The 18,960-nt window shown below is 46.5% G+C and overlaps 1 long non-coding RNA gene across 1 annotated transcript in view; it reads left to right on the top strand.

The window, feature by feature from the left end:
- The window catches only part of LOC309361319, a 203,776-nt gene extending 189,098 nt beyond the window's left edge, over positions 1-14,678 (top strand). The window contains exon 2 of the long non-coding RNA XR_014164417.1: positions 12,945-14,678. This is a non-coding gene — a long non-coding RNA (uncharacterized lncRNA). The remainder of the gene's footprint in view (positions 1-12,944) is intronic.
- The last annotated feature ends 4,282 nt before the right edge of the window (positions 14,679-18,960 follow it).

Genomic DNA, 18,960 nt, shown 5'->3' with positions numbered 1-18,960 from the left:
AGGCAAAGGTCCGATGTCCAGGACAACGCAACACAAGGCTATGGTCTCACACTTCACTCCAAAGGTCCAGAAGACGTCTAGATCTTTCTTCATCATCGACTAGGGAGCGACTCGGCATGTCTGTCAAGACAAACACCTGTTTGTGTCCTTTACTCCACAGGAAGGTGCGATTCACCAAGTGGATGAACACACGATCTCCAGTCAAGGCTACGGAACGGTTGTTCTTCACAGCTTGGATGCATTGATACGCAGTGTTCTTTTTGTTCCAGATGCTGCACACAACCTATTGAGCATCTCACAGCTGACTGAACAGGACATAGACGTTTCCTTCAAGAAGAGGAAGTGCACCATCACCAAGAAAGATGACTTTGTATTGCATGCTGATTATGTTGATCATTTGTTTGTATTGCATCATGATGATTCTGTTGATGTTGTACAGGATGAAACTTGTTGTATTGCAGATACTAACAAGGTTTTGCATGCAGGATGTATTCATGATTATCACAGGAAACTTGGTCATTTAAACTTCGAGGCAGTTTCCAAAATGCCTGCCTTAGTTGAAGGTATGACTATAAAACCCTGCAGGTACCACATGAAGTGTAAGGCATGCGCAGCGAACAAGGTTAAAAGGGCTGCAAAAGGTAAGGTGTCTAGTAGACAAGCTACAGAACCTTACCAGGTAGTGCATGCTGATCTCGTTGGTCCGCTAACACCCTCTTTGGGTGGAGCCAGGTACTTCATGGTTCTCAGTGATTCATATTCCAGATATATTCATGTGTTCAATCTCAAGCAGAATGTGCTGGACCCGGGGGTGTTACCGAGAAGCGTGGTCAGAGTCCGGTCCTGGTTCGGGGGTCTGGAGACTGTCCACCAAGGGTGAAGCGGGGTCCAAAGCAAGAAGCCTGCCGTGGTCGGGAACTCCGAAAAAACAGGTTTGGGTGCTGGCAGAAACAGGTTTCCAACGACGTTGCTCCCGCAACCTTGGACTGGGTTGAGTGGCCTTTATCTCCTCTGAGGCCAGGGGCGGTCCCGGCCCACAGGTGACCCGCCTCTCCTGGCCTTAAGGCGAGCATTCCTCCTAAGAGAACTTAGTTCCCTCCGCCTCTCTGCCCTGAGCCTCTGCAGCTCAGGAGAGGCTGGAGGGTTACTGGACCCAGGGGCAGCTTCACCTCCCCCTGACGGCTGGGAGAGGCACACCTGCAGGCAATGGGTCCTCAATCACCTCCAGAGCCAGAGTGGATACATCTGGTGTCTGCTCCTGAGGATCCGGCACAGGTGCAGGCCCTTCAGATTCAAGCCCCTGCCCCGGCTCAGCCGGCCTTGGAGGCAGGGACTCCTGTGCAGGCTGGCACTCCTCATGTTCAGCTTCTGAATCAGATTCCCAGGCCATCACACAGAAATCAGAAGGGTTTCCTAGGTTCAAGGAATTCTGTGCTTGGTTGCAAAATGTGCATGATAAACAGGTGAAATGTTTATTTACAGATCGAGGGGGAGAATTCACTTCTCAGCAGTTTGAAGCTTTTCTGACTGAGAAAGGAATTCAACATGACCTTTCAAGTCCACGGTCTCCTTGGATGAATAGACTTTGTGAAAGGGCAAGCCAAACTTTGCTTCAAGGCTTGAAAACCTTGCTGCATGATGCCAATCTTCCAGAGAATTATTGGGCAGAATTGCTCAGCTGTTTTGTTTACACTTATAATCACAGATTATCATCACCGATTGGTTGTACCCCCTATGGAAAGATGTTTGGCAAGAAACCATTCATCAAGCACATGAGAATTTTTGGTTCTGACATGTGGGTTCACACACCACAAAGCTCCAAGTTAGGCAAACACAGTTTGCATGGTATCTTTCTAGGGTATCAGAAAGGTTCTTACAGAGTAATGATGACTGACTCTAAGACAATTAGGCTCACTAGAAGTGTTGAGTACAATGCCAAGTGGGGGGAGAATGTGGGAATTTTCCAATGTTATCCTGATGACAGTGAAGAGACTGAGGATAAACAGCAGCAAAACCCCACACCCACTGATGAAGGTTCTGATTCTGAATCTGAAACTGACTCAGATGATTCCGAGGATTTCAAGAGTGCTAAGGCCTCTCTGCGACCCTCTGAAGGCTCTGAGCGAGAATTGGAGGAACCACTGTTCACTATAGGCCACTTTTCTCCTAAGAAAGAAGAGGAGAGCGTTGAAGACATATGTCTAATTTGCAGGTCTGAAAGAGCCACAAAAGGTAGACCTCCAAAGAGATTTGCTGATGAATTTGCTAAAGCAGCAAAAGCTGTAACTGCTGTTAATAGCTTCAAGAAGGTATTTGAACCTTCAAGCTTCCAAGAGATCCAGGCTTTGGACTCAAAGGATGCTGAGCCATGGTTAACTGCCATGAAGGCTGAGCTTGATTACTTAGAGAGGAACAAAACATGGGAGCTAGTTCCGACAGTTCCAGGGATGAAACTGCTTGACAGCAAATGGGTCTTCAAAGCAAAGACAGATCAAAATGGCAAGGTAGTCAGACACAAAGCCAGATTGGTAGCCAGAGGTTTTTCACAGGTACCAGGAGAAGACTATCACGAGAATTAATCACCCATTGTGACATATGAGAGCATTAGGCTTATGCTCAAACTTGCTGCAGAAGAGACACATTTCTCATCACGATGTGAATACAGCATTTTTATACAGAAGCTTAGGTGAATCACTTTATATGCTTCCACCTGATGGCGTACAGGTAAAACAGGGATTTGTTTGTTCTCTGAAGAAGTCCCTATATGGTCTCAAACAAAGTGCACGATGCTGGCACTCTAAACTCACTGAAGAGTTGTTTTCTCTAGGTTTTCAGCAAGGTAAAGCTGATCCATGTGTATTTGTCAAGGAGGAAGGGCTAAAGAAGCTGTATTGCTTATTTTATGTTGATGATATACTTTTATTTTGGAAGGATGTCAAAATGTACAATAGAGCCCTAGCTCAACTGAAGGAGCACTTTGACATGAAAGATCTTGGTGAGGTAACCAACTACCTATCTCTGGAAATAGAGAGAGACCAAGATGGTCATATTCTAGTATACCAGTCACAGAAAATTGCTGATGTGTTAAGTAAACTAAACCTGATGGATGCTAACCCTGTAGACACACCAATGACAACAGGTTATCAGGTAGACGATACTCAAGAAGCATTTTCTGACACTACACTGTACAGAAGTGTGCTAGGCAAGCTAAACTTCATTGCCAGATGTTCAAGACCTGACATTGCTGTTAGCTGTAATTTGCTAAGCAGACAAGTCAACAATCCTACGGTTAAGGATTGGAAAGCTCTGAAACGCATAGCATGCTATTTGAAAGGCACTATGCACTACAGACTGAGATTTAACACTCAGAAGTCTGGTGGTCTTGAGATATTTGCTGATGCGAGTTTTGGAAGTGACACTACAGACAGGAAAAGCACATCTGGAGTTTGCTACATGTACAACCAGGGTCTATTTGATTGGTCATGCAAGAAGCAAAAAACAGTTAGCTTAAGTATTTGTGAAGCTGAACTGAATGCACTGTCTTATTCACTTGTGGATTGTGAATGGTTGTTACAATTATGTAAAGACATGAGAATTCCTGTAAAGTGTCCAATCCTGGTTTATCAGGACAACAAAGCATGTTTGGCTTTGCTGAGTTCTGAAGGTTGTAAGCAAAGCACAAAGCACTTGCAATTGAAGTTGCAACATGCTAGAGAATGTGTTCAGAGAGCACTCGTAACGGTGTCCTACATGCCAGGTAATGAAATTCCTGCTGATTTATTGTCCAAGGTTGTTCCGAAGGATCAACACTGTACCTATGTACAGAAATTGGATTTGTACTGAGATTGTACTAACACACTGCCCAGTGGTGTTCACAGAAAGGGGGAGGATGTTAGTTTCTGTTTGCCACTGAGCAGTGCTTTGGAGTCACAGGACTCTGTTTACATTCCACACATTCCATACTATTGGAAGTCTCACAGGAGACAGGAGACGGATGTGACATACTGGTTTTCCTGTTCCTTTGTTCCTTTGTGGTTCAGTTGCTCTCTGCTTTCATAGAGAGAGGATGTATATTTCTTTGCTGTCTGCGTACAAGATAATAAAAAAACTCTTTAGCCATGTAGCTCATACTATCTCATCCTTCCGCATGCTGCTGGAAACTCTGCTGAATGGGGGAACATGCCTTGAAGCCTTATCAAAGGCTCAGGTCATTAGTTAACGTTGGAAGATGAGCTTTATCAGCTTGGTTGAGTGGAGATTCCGACACAATCTCATCAGGGTGCGAGAGGGAGACAAATGGAAAACTACCATGTTTACCCCCCTTGGGGTATTTGAATATCTTGTTATGCCCTTTGGATTACAAAACGGAAGCCCGTACTTCCAGGCATTCATGCACCACGTGCTGGGACCGCTACTGTACTGTAACTGTGTTTGTTCCTGCACGTGAAGGATGTGTACCAGGTCCTGGGGAAGCTAAAGGAGCATCGCTTGTGGGTGAAGCTGACACGTCAGACCGGGCCATCAGGGCAGTCCTGTTGCAGCAAGATGGGAGGGGGGATTGGAGACCATGCGCCTTTTTCTCCTGGAACCTGAACAAGTCGGAGCAAAACTACAGTATTTATGACAAGGAGTTGCTGGCGATTTTTGCAGCTTTTAAACAGTGGAGGCACTTCCTGATTGGAGCGAAACATCAGTTACAGGTGTGCACGGATCATAAGAACCTGGCGTACTGGCGGACCGTGCACGTGTTGTGCCAACGGCAAATACGCTGGGTGCAGTTTTTTGACAGCTTTAACTTTAGGATTCAGTACGTCCCAGGAGAGCAGAACGTGAGGGCGGATGCGCTATCACGCAAACCGGAGTACTGGGTGGAAGAGGGACCTCCTGTAGCCAGGCTCATGTTCCCGGAGGACAGGTGGACAGGGGAGGCACTGGTGGAGGAAAATGAACTGGTGCAACTGGTCAGAGACGATGCTTTTGCTCAGCGGAAGCTGGGAAAACTCAAGAGGGGTGTGGGAGCTGACGGAGGCTTCAAGAAGAAAGGGAGGCTGTTGTTCTACCGGGGGGCACTGTATGTGCCGGGTGAATCCCTAAGGGCCAAAATTCACAAGCAGCTGCACGACAACCCCACTGCGGGGCATTTTGGGCAACACAAGACCATGCTGTTGGTTACAAGGGACTTTTGGTGGCCCAAAGTGAGGGAGGACATGCGGGAATATGTGAGAGGTTGTGACACATGTCAAAGGGCTAAGGGGGATAGGGCTGCTCCGACAGGGTTACTAGAACCTTCGCCCACACCAGGGAAGCCATGGGAAGTAGTGTACATAGATTTTATAACGGACCTACCCACGTCCAGAGGTAAAACAGCAGTCATGATGGTGGTGGATCTACTGACCAAGATGTGTCACTTTGTGGCATTTCCCATGCAGTGACCGCGGAGGAGACCGCCAAGCTGTTCGTAGAGCACGTGTTTCGACTGCATGGTGTTCCTTCAAGGGTAATGTCTGACCGGGCACAGTTCACCTCACGATTTTGGCGCAAGCTCATGGGCTTGCTGCAGGTAGAGGTGAGCTTCACGACAGCAAGGCACCCCGAAACCAACGGGGAAGCGGAAAGAGCAAATGTCATTTTGCAGCAGTATTTGCAATGTTATGTCAGTCAGAGACAAAACGATTGTGTGGAGAAATTAGCACTAGCAGAATTTGCGTACAACGATGCTGAACACAGAGATGAGTCCTTTCCTTGCCAATTACGGGTGTCACCACAGGGCCTTTCCGGGGCGGGGGGAGGAGTCGTGGGGTGTTCTGGCTGCCAAGCAGTTTGCGGAAGAAATGGAGGCCATTCACCAACAGCTCCAGTTGAACCTGGAGAGGGCCAAGGAGGTGTTCAAGAGGGAAGCAGACAGGCATCGAAGACCAGGGGAGGTCATCTGGGTGGGGGATAGGGTGTGGTTGTCCACACAGGGGCTGCCCTGGAGGGGTGGGTGCAAGAAGCTCAAGCCCAGGAAGGTGGGGCCCTTTGAGGTCATCCAACAGATCAATCCCGTGGTGTTTAAGTTGAAGCTGCCGGACAGGTCGCTGTTGTCGCCCTACAGGGAGGGGAGCAGCCGTCCGGGGAGGGGGCAGGTGGTGACCACAACACCGGACATAACGGAGAGGGAGAAATGCAATGAGGTGACAGAGATACTGGACTCTCGGTGGAGCGGGCAGCAACTAGAGTATCTAGTGGCCTGGGAGGGGGCGCCTAGCTCAGAAAACACGTGGGTTCCGGAGAGTTGTATCACTGAGGAGTTTCTGGTGGAGGAGTTGCACGCCCTATTTCCCAACAAACCAAAACCCCCAGGTAGGTTCTTTAGGGAATTTTTTGGGCCTACGGAGGACGAGGAGGACTTGGAAGGTTTCGCACCATCTGAGTGTGACGAGTGGGCACCGGGGGGGGGGGGGGCGACGAGAATTGCTCTGCAGAAGAACACCCTGAGGATCACCTCAAAACAACGGGGTTGGGGGAGGGCTAGAAGGATGTTTTTTGCGGACACAGAAGTCTCATCTTAATCTCTCACACCGGAGGACATCAAAGACTGTGATGGATGGGCAAGTACTGGACATGGGAAGTGCGGCTGGGGGGGGGAGCTGGGGGGGGCAGGAGAGCCCACTGACCCCATAACAGAATTAAGGAGCTACACATGGCAGCTCAAAAGCCAACTAGACATTTTGGCAGGAGCACTGCAGGAACAAAGGTTGACTTCAGAACAGGAAAGGAACCTCAGAGCCAGCAGGGGGGCCGGACTGAACCCAGCCAAATACAATGGAGATACAGAAAGTTATGCAGCCTTTAGAACAAAAGACATTACAGCGACTGAGGAAGACATGCTTTTAAGAGCTCCGGACTGTACATAGTTTTAGGACTTAATAAATCTTGTTAAAGCTGGATGGAGTCCCGGGTTGTTATCTCGGCTAGCTCCCACATATCATCCCTGACAGTATCCTCCACGTTCCTCCCCCTCCTTCTTTTTTTCTTCACTCACCCCTTTGTTTTACGCTGATCTCCTTTCTCAATGGCCACTGCTTTGTTGTCACCGCTGCTGCTGCTTGCTGTTTCAGCTCCTTGTCTCTCTCAACAGAGTGTCCCCCTGTAGAAGCAGGTATTCAGTATGTCTCAGTTTTTATTTTCTGCCTCTTTACAAGGATTATTTTCCACAACTTGCTAAGTCTCAGAACGCTGAAGCTCCACTCTCAATTAGCTTTACTGTCCTTTATAATATTAAGTTAGTCCATAATCCCTTTATTTTAATTAAAACCAACGTTGTTACTGTTAGGATATTTCCGTTCCACCTTAAAAGGGAGCAGGCTTGTGAGTCACAGAGTCTGAGTATTTCCTGTTCTCAGGATGTTTATGTTTGCTATTGCTTTCGTTTTCTCGCTCTCTGCGCCAGAACACGCTAGCAGGCAGTCACGTTTGTTCTTTGTTCTGACCAACGCTGAATAAACATTCTAAATGATACCCTCCTGAGTGCAACTTTCGCTGTGTGAATTCTGCTGATAGAGTGTGCATCAGCCCAGGAATGCGGCAATCTATTTCTGGAGCTCATGCCGCTAATTGCTGATACTGTATCTACGGGAGATCGATGGACGTCCGGAGATGACGTGGAGGCAGTGATGGCCTTTGTCTCCCTGGCAGTATCCCAACAACAGGTTTCGGGCCCAGATTCATGGCACTTACAGGGGAGTAAGACTACGACAGACTGCTGAGGTACGTGTGGAAAAGCGAAAGAGGAGGCTTTTCTTTTGGGCCGCGGCAAAAAGTCTTTGAACTCCGGCTGGCCTAAGTTGGTCTGGGAGCCAAGCCAAGAAGGCTTCGTGATTAATGGGAGCCAAGATAATGAGTCTTTGAGGTAAAGAGAGAGACTTGGGCTCAAGAAAAGACCTGGAATGGAATTTTTCCAAGCGTCTGAATGCCCAAAGTTAAATGGGAAAAATTATCAGACCTGGGCAAAATGGTGTGAGAGTTTGCTGTGTCAGTATGGAGTATGGCATACTGTGTCTCAAGCCCCTCCAGTTCCTCTGACAGAGAAATGGGAGGCCCAGAATTCGAAGGCCATAGACCTAATCGTCTTGTCCGTCTCTCTGGAGGAAATAGAAACGCTAGCTGGAAATACGACTGCACGTAAGATGTGGAATGCTTTGCAAAAAGCTCATCTGCCAATCATCCCAGCTCAGAGTCTGAATGCCCAGAGTGTGAATGCATTGGAGGTCCTGGCTGTTTCCCAGAATGCGAGTGAATGCAGGGATGCTGAGGGCACCGGTTGCAAGCTGCAGGGGGAGCAGACTGTGATGTCATCCCAGGCAGCATTCCAGCCTCCAGGGGGAGCCAAGGAGTCGGCAGCTGAGAGCTCTGTTTCTCGTGGGAACCAAGGTCATCGCCTTTGCAGAGGCCGGAAGGCCAGAGGTAAACAGAGCAAGATGCCTGCAGATGGCCAGGAGCGGGGGGGCAAGCAGCAAAAGCCCACGCCAGGGGGGGAAAAAGCTTTGTTCGCTGGCACTGCTTCACCAAAGGCTAAAGGCAAGTCTGATGGCCAGGAGCAGGGGGGCAAGCTGCAAAAGCCCACACTGGTGGAAAACAAGGTTTTGCTTGCTGCAAAGACTGCTCCAAAGGCCAGGGCCAGGTTTATTGTTGACTCAGGCGCCAGTCGCCATTTATCAAAGGATAGACACCTGTTTATCTCCTTCACACCTCAAGATGGTGAGATCCACCTGGCTGATGGAAGGACGTTGCAAATTGCAGGAGAAGGGACTGTTAAACTTGCAAGTTTGCATACAACCATCAGTAATGTACTTTATGTTCCAGGAGCTGTGGACAATTTGCTCAGTGTCCCACAGCTGACTGGGCGTGGTTTTGAGATTTCCTTCAAGAGGAGCGTCTGTGTCATCAGGAAAGGCAAAAAGGACATTTTGCATGCAAAGTTTATGGATGGCTTATTCTGTATAACTTATGATGACAATGCTGTTGTGTCTAATGTTGATTCTTGTTGTGTTGCACAAACTAACAAGGTTCTTCATGCAGGATGCATTCATGAAGCACATCGAAGATTTTGTCACATGTCTTGGCAAGCGCTAGCCAAGATGCCTGGGTTGGTTGAAGGTTTGAACATCAAACCTTGTAAGTATCACATGAAATGTGTATCTTGTGCAGAGAACAAGGTGAAGGTTGCTTCAAAAGGCAAGGAGTCTAGCAGGCAGGCTTCCAAACCCTACCAGCTAGTGCACACAGACCTGGTTGGTCCTCTTGCGCCCTCTTTGGGTGGAGCAAGGTATTTCATGGTTCTAATTGATTCTTTTTCCAGGTACATTCATGTGTTTATGCTTGAGCAGAAATCGCAAGCATTCCCTAAGTTCAAGGCATTCTGTGCTTGGTTGGAGAATGTTCGTGGTAAACGTATCGGCTGTCTCTTTAGCGATCGGGGCGGGGAGTTCACTTCTCTTTTTTAATTTTTATTTATTTATACAACAAGGAAAAACACACACAAAAAAACACAAATACCAAATTACACACAGTTTACAAAAATAACCATAGACACATAATTTTCTTGGCAAACAATAAAACATCTATTGGTCTTAACACTAAAGACCCAACTTCCCGTCTGTTCCATATTTCAAATTCCTATTACTTATTGCCAATACACATTTTTTTCATAATTAAACTTATTCTCAATAAATCTAATTTCTTCTATCTACCTAGCAACTATTACTGAAGTTCCTCGAATGCTGTAACAGAATTTAAACTACTATATTTATTTTTCAGATATTCTTTGAAAACCTCCCATTTAGAAACAAATTCCTGTTTTGATTTATTCTTTATTTTTTCTGATAAACCATCTAATCCGGCATATTCTGTCAGCTTTTGGATCCAATCTTGCATAGAGGGGATTTCATTACTCTTCCATTTTGCTGCGATCAAAACTCTTGCTGCCGCCGTCGCATATAAAAAGATACCCTTCCTCTTTTGTGGAATATCCAAATCTGTTATTCCCAGGAGGTAGGCCTCTGTTTTTTTATTGAAAGAGATCTTTAGCATTTTTTGCAGTTCTGCATGTATACTCTCCCAGAATACCTGTATTTTCCTACATGTCCACCACATATGATAGAATGTTCCTGAGTCTCCGCATCTCCAACTATTACTTGACACATTTTTATAAATTTTCGAAAGTTTCCATGGTGTTAGATACCATCGATGTTGCATTTTTTGAAAGTTCTCTCTAATCGTGTAACAGTTTGTGAATTTCCAATTGATCTTCCATAAATTTTCCCATTGGGCCATGGTTATTGAATGGCCAAAATCCTGGGACCACCTCACCATTGCCACTGTTACCTCCTCCTCCTTGACTGTCCAGTCAAGGAGGAGTCGGTAAGTTTTGGAAAGAGTTTTTCTTTTAGAATTTACAAGATCAGATTCGAATCGGGAAATATCTACTGAGAACCCCTTTTGTTTGTCAGATTTAATTTTTTCAAATAACTGATGGTATTGGAACCAGTCTGAAATGTGTTCTCTTATTTCCTCAAATTTTTTTAATTTTATTTGGTTATCTTCATTTTTTAGAAGTATTTTATATGTTGGCCAGCTTTCCTGAGTATTTTTCCGTTTTACTGTTATGGCTTCTACTGGAGAAGTCCACCATGGGACTTTAGGCACCATCAGGTCTTTATATTTTTCCCATACAGCAAGGAGTGACTTTCTTATTATATGGTTGGTAAATTTTTTATGAATTTTCACTTTTACATATATTAGGTAGGCGTGCCATCCCCAACGGTTGTCAAAACCTTCCAGGTCCAGGAGGTCCGGATCCTGCAATGTGCACCAATCTTTTAGCCAGGTGAAACAGGCTGCCTCGTAGTAAAGTTTTAGATTGGGTAGGGAAAAACCTCCTCTCTCTTTTATGTCTATTAAGATCAGGAGTTTAATCCTAGGTTTCTTCCCTTCCCACAGAAATTTGGAAATTTCTCTTTGCCATATCTTGAGACAACCTGCTTCACCCAGTATCGGAATCATTTGAAATAAAAAGATTAATTTTGGAAGCACATTCATCTTTATAATGGAAATCCTACCCAGAAATGTTAATTTTAGTTTAGTCCAGGTTACCAAGTTTTTTCTAATCTCTAGCCAAGCTTTGGTGTAATTATCCTGAAATAAGTTAATGTTCTTGGAGGTGATCCAAATACCCAAGTATTTCGCTTTTGAAGAGATTTTCAGGGCCAATATTTTTTTCTAAGTCGTCCTTTTCTTCTGTGGTTACATTTTTAACAAGCATTTTTGTTTTTGTTATGTTCAGCTTAAAGCCTGCCACTTCTCCAAATTCTTTAATCAGTTCCAGCACTCTTTTCAGACTTTCTTTAGGGTTTTCAGTCATAACAAGTAGATTGTCCGCGAAAGCTTTAATTTTATATGTTTTGTTTCCCAGAGTGATGCCTTTAACAAGCTGATCCCTTCTTATCTGATTGTTCAAGACTTCCATCACCAAGATAAATATCAGTGGAGACAGTGGGCAGCCCTGTCTGGTTCCCTTGTTTATTTTGCACTCCTCAGTAATTCTTCCGTTGATGATCAATTTTGCATATTGTTCCGAATAGATGGCATTTATTCCTTTACAAATATTTTCTCCCAGTCCGATTTCTTCCATTAGTTTTTTCATAAACTTCCAGGACACATTATCAAAAGCTTTTTCAGCGTCTACCAACATAATAGCTGCTGGTTTATCAATTTTAATATCCAAATATTCTAATACATTAATCACACATCTAATATTGGATTGCATAAATCGTCCGGGAAGAAATCTGGTTTGATCTTTATGAATTATCTCTTTCAGCACCATTTTTAATCTATTTGCAAGAATGTCTGCGAATATCTTGTAATCGTTATTTAGCAGTGCAATGGGTCTGTAATTGGCCATGTTTGAGGCATCTGTTCCCTGCTTATGGATAAGAGTAATAAAGCTGTCTTCCAGGTTTTCGGAAGTTTTCCATTTGCCAGAATATTATTCATTAGGTCTTTCATGGGAAGAAATAATGCTTGTTCTAACTTTTTATAGTAATTAGCTGGAAGACCATCTGGGCCCGGTGTCTTTCCTAATTTTGATCTCTGTATAGTTTATTGCACCTCCATAGCTGTTATTGGTGAGTTCAAGATTTCAGTTTTTTCCTTAGGTATTATTGGTAGTTTATTTTTGCCCAAATAATCAATTATTTTTTCTAGAGTCTCTGGACCTTCTTTATATAGTTTTCCGAAAAAACTAGCAAAGTTTTTACTAATTTCCTTCGGTTCTTGAATCCATTTGTCTTCAATTTTAATTTTATTGATAATTCTATCTTCCTTTTTCTTCTTTAATTGCCAGGCCAGAAATTTACCAGGTTTATTTGCAAACTCAAAATTTCTATGTCTCAACCATTTTATCTTCCATTCTATCTCTTCATTTATTATCATGGAGAATTGCCTCTGTAAAATTTTTATACTTTGCTTAATTAGTTCATCATCTCGTTTTTGGAAAAGGATCCTTTCCTTTTTTCTAATTTCCTCCCAGATCTCCATTTTCTTCTTCTCCTTTATTTTCCTTTGGAATGCGTTTTGTTGTATAAAGATCATGGAACTTTGAAGTGTCAGGCATAGCCCTATTGGCTTTAGCCCAAACGTAGCAGAGTTTTCCTGCACAGCGAAGAAGCTAGTTGCGGTGGAAATGACTAGTCAGCTAGACTCAGAATAACTATTTACAGGATTTATTAAAAGGAAAAAATAAAACCAGCAGAGTTTCTGCATACAAATAAAAGCAAAATAAATCCCCTCTTTCTCTCTCTCTCAAAACCATACACAGCACTTCTACTCCTAACACACCCCACTCTAACTGAGCTAGCAATCCCTAGTTAAGAGTTGAATGCTGGTCGTTAACCAATCAGAGTAAGCAGTTTCTAGGTCAAGCTGACCTGGGCTTTCTGCCAAGAGTAAATTGACACTGCCTTGAGTTAATTGTTTGAAGCCAGAATCTGCAAGTTTCCCATGAGAATCAATTAACAGAAACTGAACACCCCCTCACAGATTCTGCTGGACAATTAACATCAAATACACCTATGTAGAAGATCATTTTTCCAGCAAACCTAAACCCTTGCACATTCGCTTGTTCTTTACCTTTGCCAATGGTTTAGCTAACACATCTGCTACATTTTCTTCACTTGATACATAAGTACAGGTGATTATATTGTCTTGTACACAGCAACGCACATTTTGGTATTTTACAGAGATATGTTTAGAACGTGATTTGAAACCCTCTGTTTTACTTAAAGTTATACAAGCTTGATTATCAATGTAAACTTGTACTGGTTCTCCACAATTTACATTTAAATCTGCTAACAAATGCTTGAAATAAATCACCTCGTTGCACAATTCACTCAATGCGGCGTACTCTGATTCCGTTGATGACACACTTACAACGTCTTGCTTGCGTGACCGCCAGCTGATTAAAGCTCCACCGACCATTATGACCAGTCCTGTGACAGATTTTCTATCCGGCAAATTTCCCCAGTCACTATCACAGAAGCAACTCAACATTTCATCCTCTGAAGAATTTAATTGTAACATATAGCCAATTGTCTGTTTGAGATACCTCAGAACTTGTTTTACCCCTTTCCAGGCATTTAGTGTGGGTTTTGAGACCAATCTACTTAATATGCCTACTGCATAGCTAATATCAGGTCTGGACCACTGTGCTAGATACAATAAACTTCCAATTACAGAGTGATATACATCAGGATGTTCAAATTCAGGACTCTCATCTGTATGAAGTGTTTTTATGAAACCTGGATCCATAGGCACCACTGCCCCTTTGCAATCCTGCATCCTGTATGTAGTCAGTAGTTGTTTAATTTTGTTCTGCTGACTAATTAGGCAGCTGCCATCTTGGGCCCAGCACACTTCCAACCCTAGATATGTCCTAACCGGGCCTAAGTCTTTCACTTTGAACTTACTGGACAATTGTTTGGCAAACCTCTTAGTTTGTTTATCTGTTTTGCAGGCATACAATACATCATCTACATAGATCAGACAAAACTCTTGATCACTGCCTGTACCACGTACATAAACACAATTGTCAGCTGTACTCTGCTTGAAACCAAATGACACTAAGGCCTCATGGAAACATTTGTTCCAAGATCTTGCAGCCTGTTTGAGACCATATAGAGCTTTGTTTAATTTTAACACTCTATTGGAACCTGTCTCATAACCAGGCGGTTCGGCTAGATACAGGTCTTCTGATATTGATGCATGTAAATATGCAGTCTGGATATCAAAATGGTTTAACAGGAGTTTTCTCTTTGCTCCAAGCGTTAGAATCAGCCCTACACTGTCCCCCTTAGCAGTAGGGGAAAAAGTCTCGTCATAATCTTTTCCAGGCCTCTGAGAGTATCCTTGAGCCACTAAACGAGCTTTGTATTTGTACTCTCCTGTCACCAGAGGTTTAAGTTTGTACACCCACCTGCAGCCTACAATCTTTGCCCCCTCAGGCGCTGCTACTGGTGTAAAAACCTTGTGCTCATTCAGAGAGGACATCTCTTCCTCCATTGCCTGTTTCCAGCGCTCTGCCTCCTCTTTTGGTAACTTTAACACCTCCTGAAAACTCTTGGGCTCTGCAATTACACTAAAAACATTTGCAGTATCAGGAGAAAAACGCACTGGAGGCACTCCTTTGTTTTGTCTTTTAGATCTTCTGGGAGAAAATTTTTCTTCTGACCCACTTTCCTCCTCAGAACTACGACCTCTCTTTTGTTGCTTAGCAACTGGTCTCTGGCTAACTCCACTTTCTTGAGAGCTCTTATCTGAACTTTCCTCCCCCTCAGACTCTGACTCCCTGTGTCTACCTTCAGAGTCATGAAGCTCCTGGGAAGGTTCAAACCAAACCTCAGTATTGGCATGTAGTCTCTCCCAGCCACTATGTTCACAAAAACTGGCATTCCTGGAGATCACAATGCCATTTGTCCCTTCAGCAAAGCGGAAACCTTTTCCCAGCTCCTGGTAACCCACAAACACTAACTGTTTGGTCTTAGGATCTCCCTTCTTTCTCATTTGTTTTGGAATTAATACCCAGGCTTTTGATCCAAACACATGCAAATGGTCAATTTTGGGTTTTTTCTGAAACAATTTAAAGTACGGGGTTGTACCTATTGCTTGATGAAAGAGCCTGTTTTGGAGATAACACGCGGTGAGCATGCTCTCCCCCCAATAAGACATGGGCAAATCAGCATCATCAAGCATGGCAAACATCATATCTTGCAAAGATCTGTTTTTTCGCTCTGCAACGCCATTCTCCTCTGGGGGAAAAGCGTTCGTGTCACGGCCACCCAGGATGGGTCCCAGCTCACAAGAGACCTCACTCCGTTGCAGTTTATTTACAGGAAAAGTTTATTGAAGATTTCTGCTTCTCATACAGTTCAGCATTGTGGCCGTACGTCTGTCACGTTAGACCGCTGAAGTCCCCTCTGACTCCTCCCCTCTTCCACACCAACTTAATAGCCTGGCTCTAGACCACCTCTTCCTCTCCTTTCTTTTCCGCAGGGTCTTCCTGCCCCCCTGGGTTCCCTCTCTCCGTGACTCGCCTGAGGCTGAATCCTCTGCCGCCTCTTCCCCCCTCCTTCTGGCTTTGGGGCCGGGCTCCTCCCCTGAGCTCTCTCCACTTCCGCGCGCCTCTACGTTTGAACTTGGCGCGCGTACGTTGCTCCTGACCTTTCTTTCGACCGCTACACCACCCTTTGTTCTGCTCTCCACCCTTTCCGGCTGAACACCTTGCTCCAACCCCCTTTCTCTGTTCTCTCCTAATCCTGCTCCCTCCGAGAGGCTGACGACTCCACCCCCTTTACTCCGTTCCAGCTGAGACGCCTCTTGCTGCGTCTGTCTTCCACTGGGCTCCTCTCCGCTTCTCCCTTCTCCTCCCTTTTGCTTGATTAAGGTAACCCCCTTTTGAGAATCCTCTGACTCGCTGCTCAGACTCGTGGATTCCCTTAGAATTCCGTCATCTTCTTCCTCATCCTTCTGCCCCTCCTCCCACTCGCTCTCCGTCTCCTCTGTCATCTCCTCCTCTCTCCCAGAAACCCTGACATCCATCCCCCCCTCGAAGCCCCCCCTTCCCCCCTCCCGCTCGCCGGGTGCAGGTTGAGGAAAACGTGGTTCTTCCGGGGTCGGTTCAGGATACAGGTTGTCCACTTCAACGTTCTCCTCTGGCAGCTCCGTATATGTGTGTTCGAACTCGGGTTCCCCACCCAAAGACATCACAGTCTCTTCCTCCATCACTGTTTCTCCTGGCGCTGCCTGCCAAGGACCTACCATCCATCTCTGACTCCATGCCTCCCTTGGCTGATCCACCCACCAACAAGGGCCTGTCTCCTCCCCCCCCAGTCTCGGATCCCTGGTCGGGCTTGTTTCGGGCGTATGGCCCTCGGGCGAGGAGAAACCCTCGAACGTGCTGTCCGACAAAGTGGGCGTGAAAAGCCAATCATCAAAATACTCCTCGGGCATGGGCTTGTGCGGAAAAAGTGCATGGAACTCCTCCTTCAACAGGGGTTCGTCCAACGCGTAACCCGGCACCCAGCTATTGGCAGAGGCCGGAGTGCCTTCCCTGGCGAGAAAATATTCAACTCCCTCCTCCCCCCATCTCGAGTCCAGTATCTCTGTGACCTCGTTAAGAGGTTCTGGTCTTGGCGATTCCCCCCTCTCAGGCGCCCTCCTACGTGGCTCTGGGGGTGCTCCTGACTCTTGAAACCTGTGTGGGGTTTTGTAGGGAGTGAGCACCGACCTATGAAAGACCGGGTGCACCCTGGAACCCTCCGGAAGGGCTAGACGAAAAGCCACCGGATTGATCTTAGCCTCAACTTGATATGGCCCTAGCTGCCTGTGTCCTAACTTCTTCTTGGCCAATGACCTGGCCGGCATCGCGTGGGCTGCTAACCACACCCAGTCCCCAACCTGGATGTCCTCTCCCGCCCTCCTGTGCTTATCGGCCTGCACCTTATACGCCTGTTTTGCCAGCTCCAAATGTCTCCGCAGCTCCTCGTGCACCTCTTGCAACTCCGCTGCAAACTGGTCGGCATCTTGAGGCCCCCCCCCTCCTGGTGCCGCAAATCTCGGGAAGGTCCTGGGATGACGGCCATTGTTCGCGAAGAAAGGCGTCACCCCGGTGGATGCGTGTTTCGTGTTGTTGTAGGCGAATTCAGCCATCGGCAGATAGTCCACCCACGCCGCAGGTCGCTGGTTGGCGTAGCACCGCAGGTACTGCTGCATGATCGCGTTGACCCTCTCCGCTTGACCGTTGGTTTGTGGATGCCTCGCCGATGTCAGGTTGATTTTGACGTGCAAGATGCCCAGAAGCTTTCGCCAGAAAGTGGAAACAAACTGGCGCCCCCTGTCGGACAAGACGGACTGCGGAAGTCCATGCACTCTGAAGACGTGATCGATGAAGAGCTTTGCGGTCTGTTCTGCCGTCGCCACCTTGGCACAAGGGATGAAGTGCGCCATCTTGGTGAACAAGTCCACCACCACTAACACCGCCGTCTTACCTCTGGAGCTGGGCAGGTCTGTAACAAAGTCCAACGCTACCCTCTCCCACGGTTGCTGCGGTGTCTCCAGCGGTTCTAGCAATCCCGCCTGCTTCTGGTGCACTGGTTTGGACCTCTGGCAGATATCACACCTGGCGACGTAGTCCGCCACCTCTCCTCTCATCTGGGGCCACCAAAAGTCTCTAGCCACCAACTCCATCGTCTTCTCTTTGCCGAAATGGCCTGCACTAGGGGCGTCATGCAATTGTTGCAGAACCTTGGCTCGAAGCTCGTCGGTGGGCACGTAAAGGGCACCCTTACGAGTCAAAAGTCCATCTTGCAATTGAAACTCATCGTTGTCTCGCGACCCTCCGCGTAGCTCCTCCATCTTAGACTGTGCAAACTGATCCCTTTGCAACGCGCGTCGCACCGCGTCCAGGTCGACTGCGATGGTAGCGCACGTCCACGCCTGCGGTGCGAAAATGTGCTTTGCTGCGATTGGAGCTGCTTCCTCCAAGTATTGCGGCTTTCGGGATAGCGCGTCTGCAATAACATTGGAGTCTCCTGGGATGTATTCTATTTTGAAGTCGAAGTCCGCGAAGAACTCCGCCCAGCGCATGTGTCGCTGGGTCTGCAACTTAGCCGTCCGCCAATACTCTAAGTTCTTGTGATCCGTGCGGACCTGCACCGTGTGCTTGGCTCCTATCAAGAAGTGTCGCCACGCTTTGAAAGCTGCATGAATGGCCAACAACTCCCTGTCCCATATGGTATAATTGCGCTCCGTCTTGCTGAGCTTCCGGGAGTAGAACGCACCCGGTCTCCAGTTGCCTTGTGAATCCTCTTGCAAAAGAACGGCCCCAACCGCTCTGTCTGACGCATCGGTCTCTACCCGCATGGGTCTGCCGGGATTCACGTGGAGCAGCTGCTCTTCGGAGGCGAAAAGACCCTTAAGCGTCCGGAAGGACCGCTCCGCTTGTTCGGTCCAGACGAACTTCTTCTTCTTGGAACTGAGGGTGTCAGTGATAGCCGCCGTCGCGTTCGCAAAGCCTTTAATAAACTTGCGGTAAAAATTGGCAAAGCCGATGAACCTCTGGACCTCTTTCCGATTTCGAGGGCTTTTCCAGTCCAACAGCGCTTGAACCTTAGCCCTGTCCATGGCCAGTCCCTCGTCGGACAACTTGTAGCCAAGGAAATCAACCTCTCTGACATCAAACTGGCATTTTTCCAACTTGGCGTACAGCCTGTGTTCCTTCAGCCTCTGCAGGACCTCCCTCACGTCCTTATCGTGATCCTCCGGCGATTCCGAGAAAATCAGGATATCGTCGAGAAAGCAGACACACTTTTTGTAGAGGAGACCTGCTAGCACGTGGTGCATAAATGCTTGAAAAACGTGGCTGCCATT

This window comes from Podarcis melisellensis (assembly GCF_964234715.1).
Source record: "Podarcis melisellensis genome assembly, chromosome: W".
Classification (NCBI taxonomy): Eukaryota; Metazoa; Chordata; class Lepidosauria; order Squamata; family Lacertidae; genus Podarcis; species Podarcis melisellensis.
This window is presented reverse-complemented; position numbering and strand designations above follow the sequence as displayed.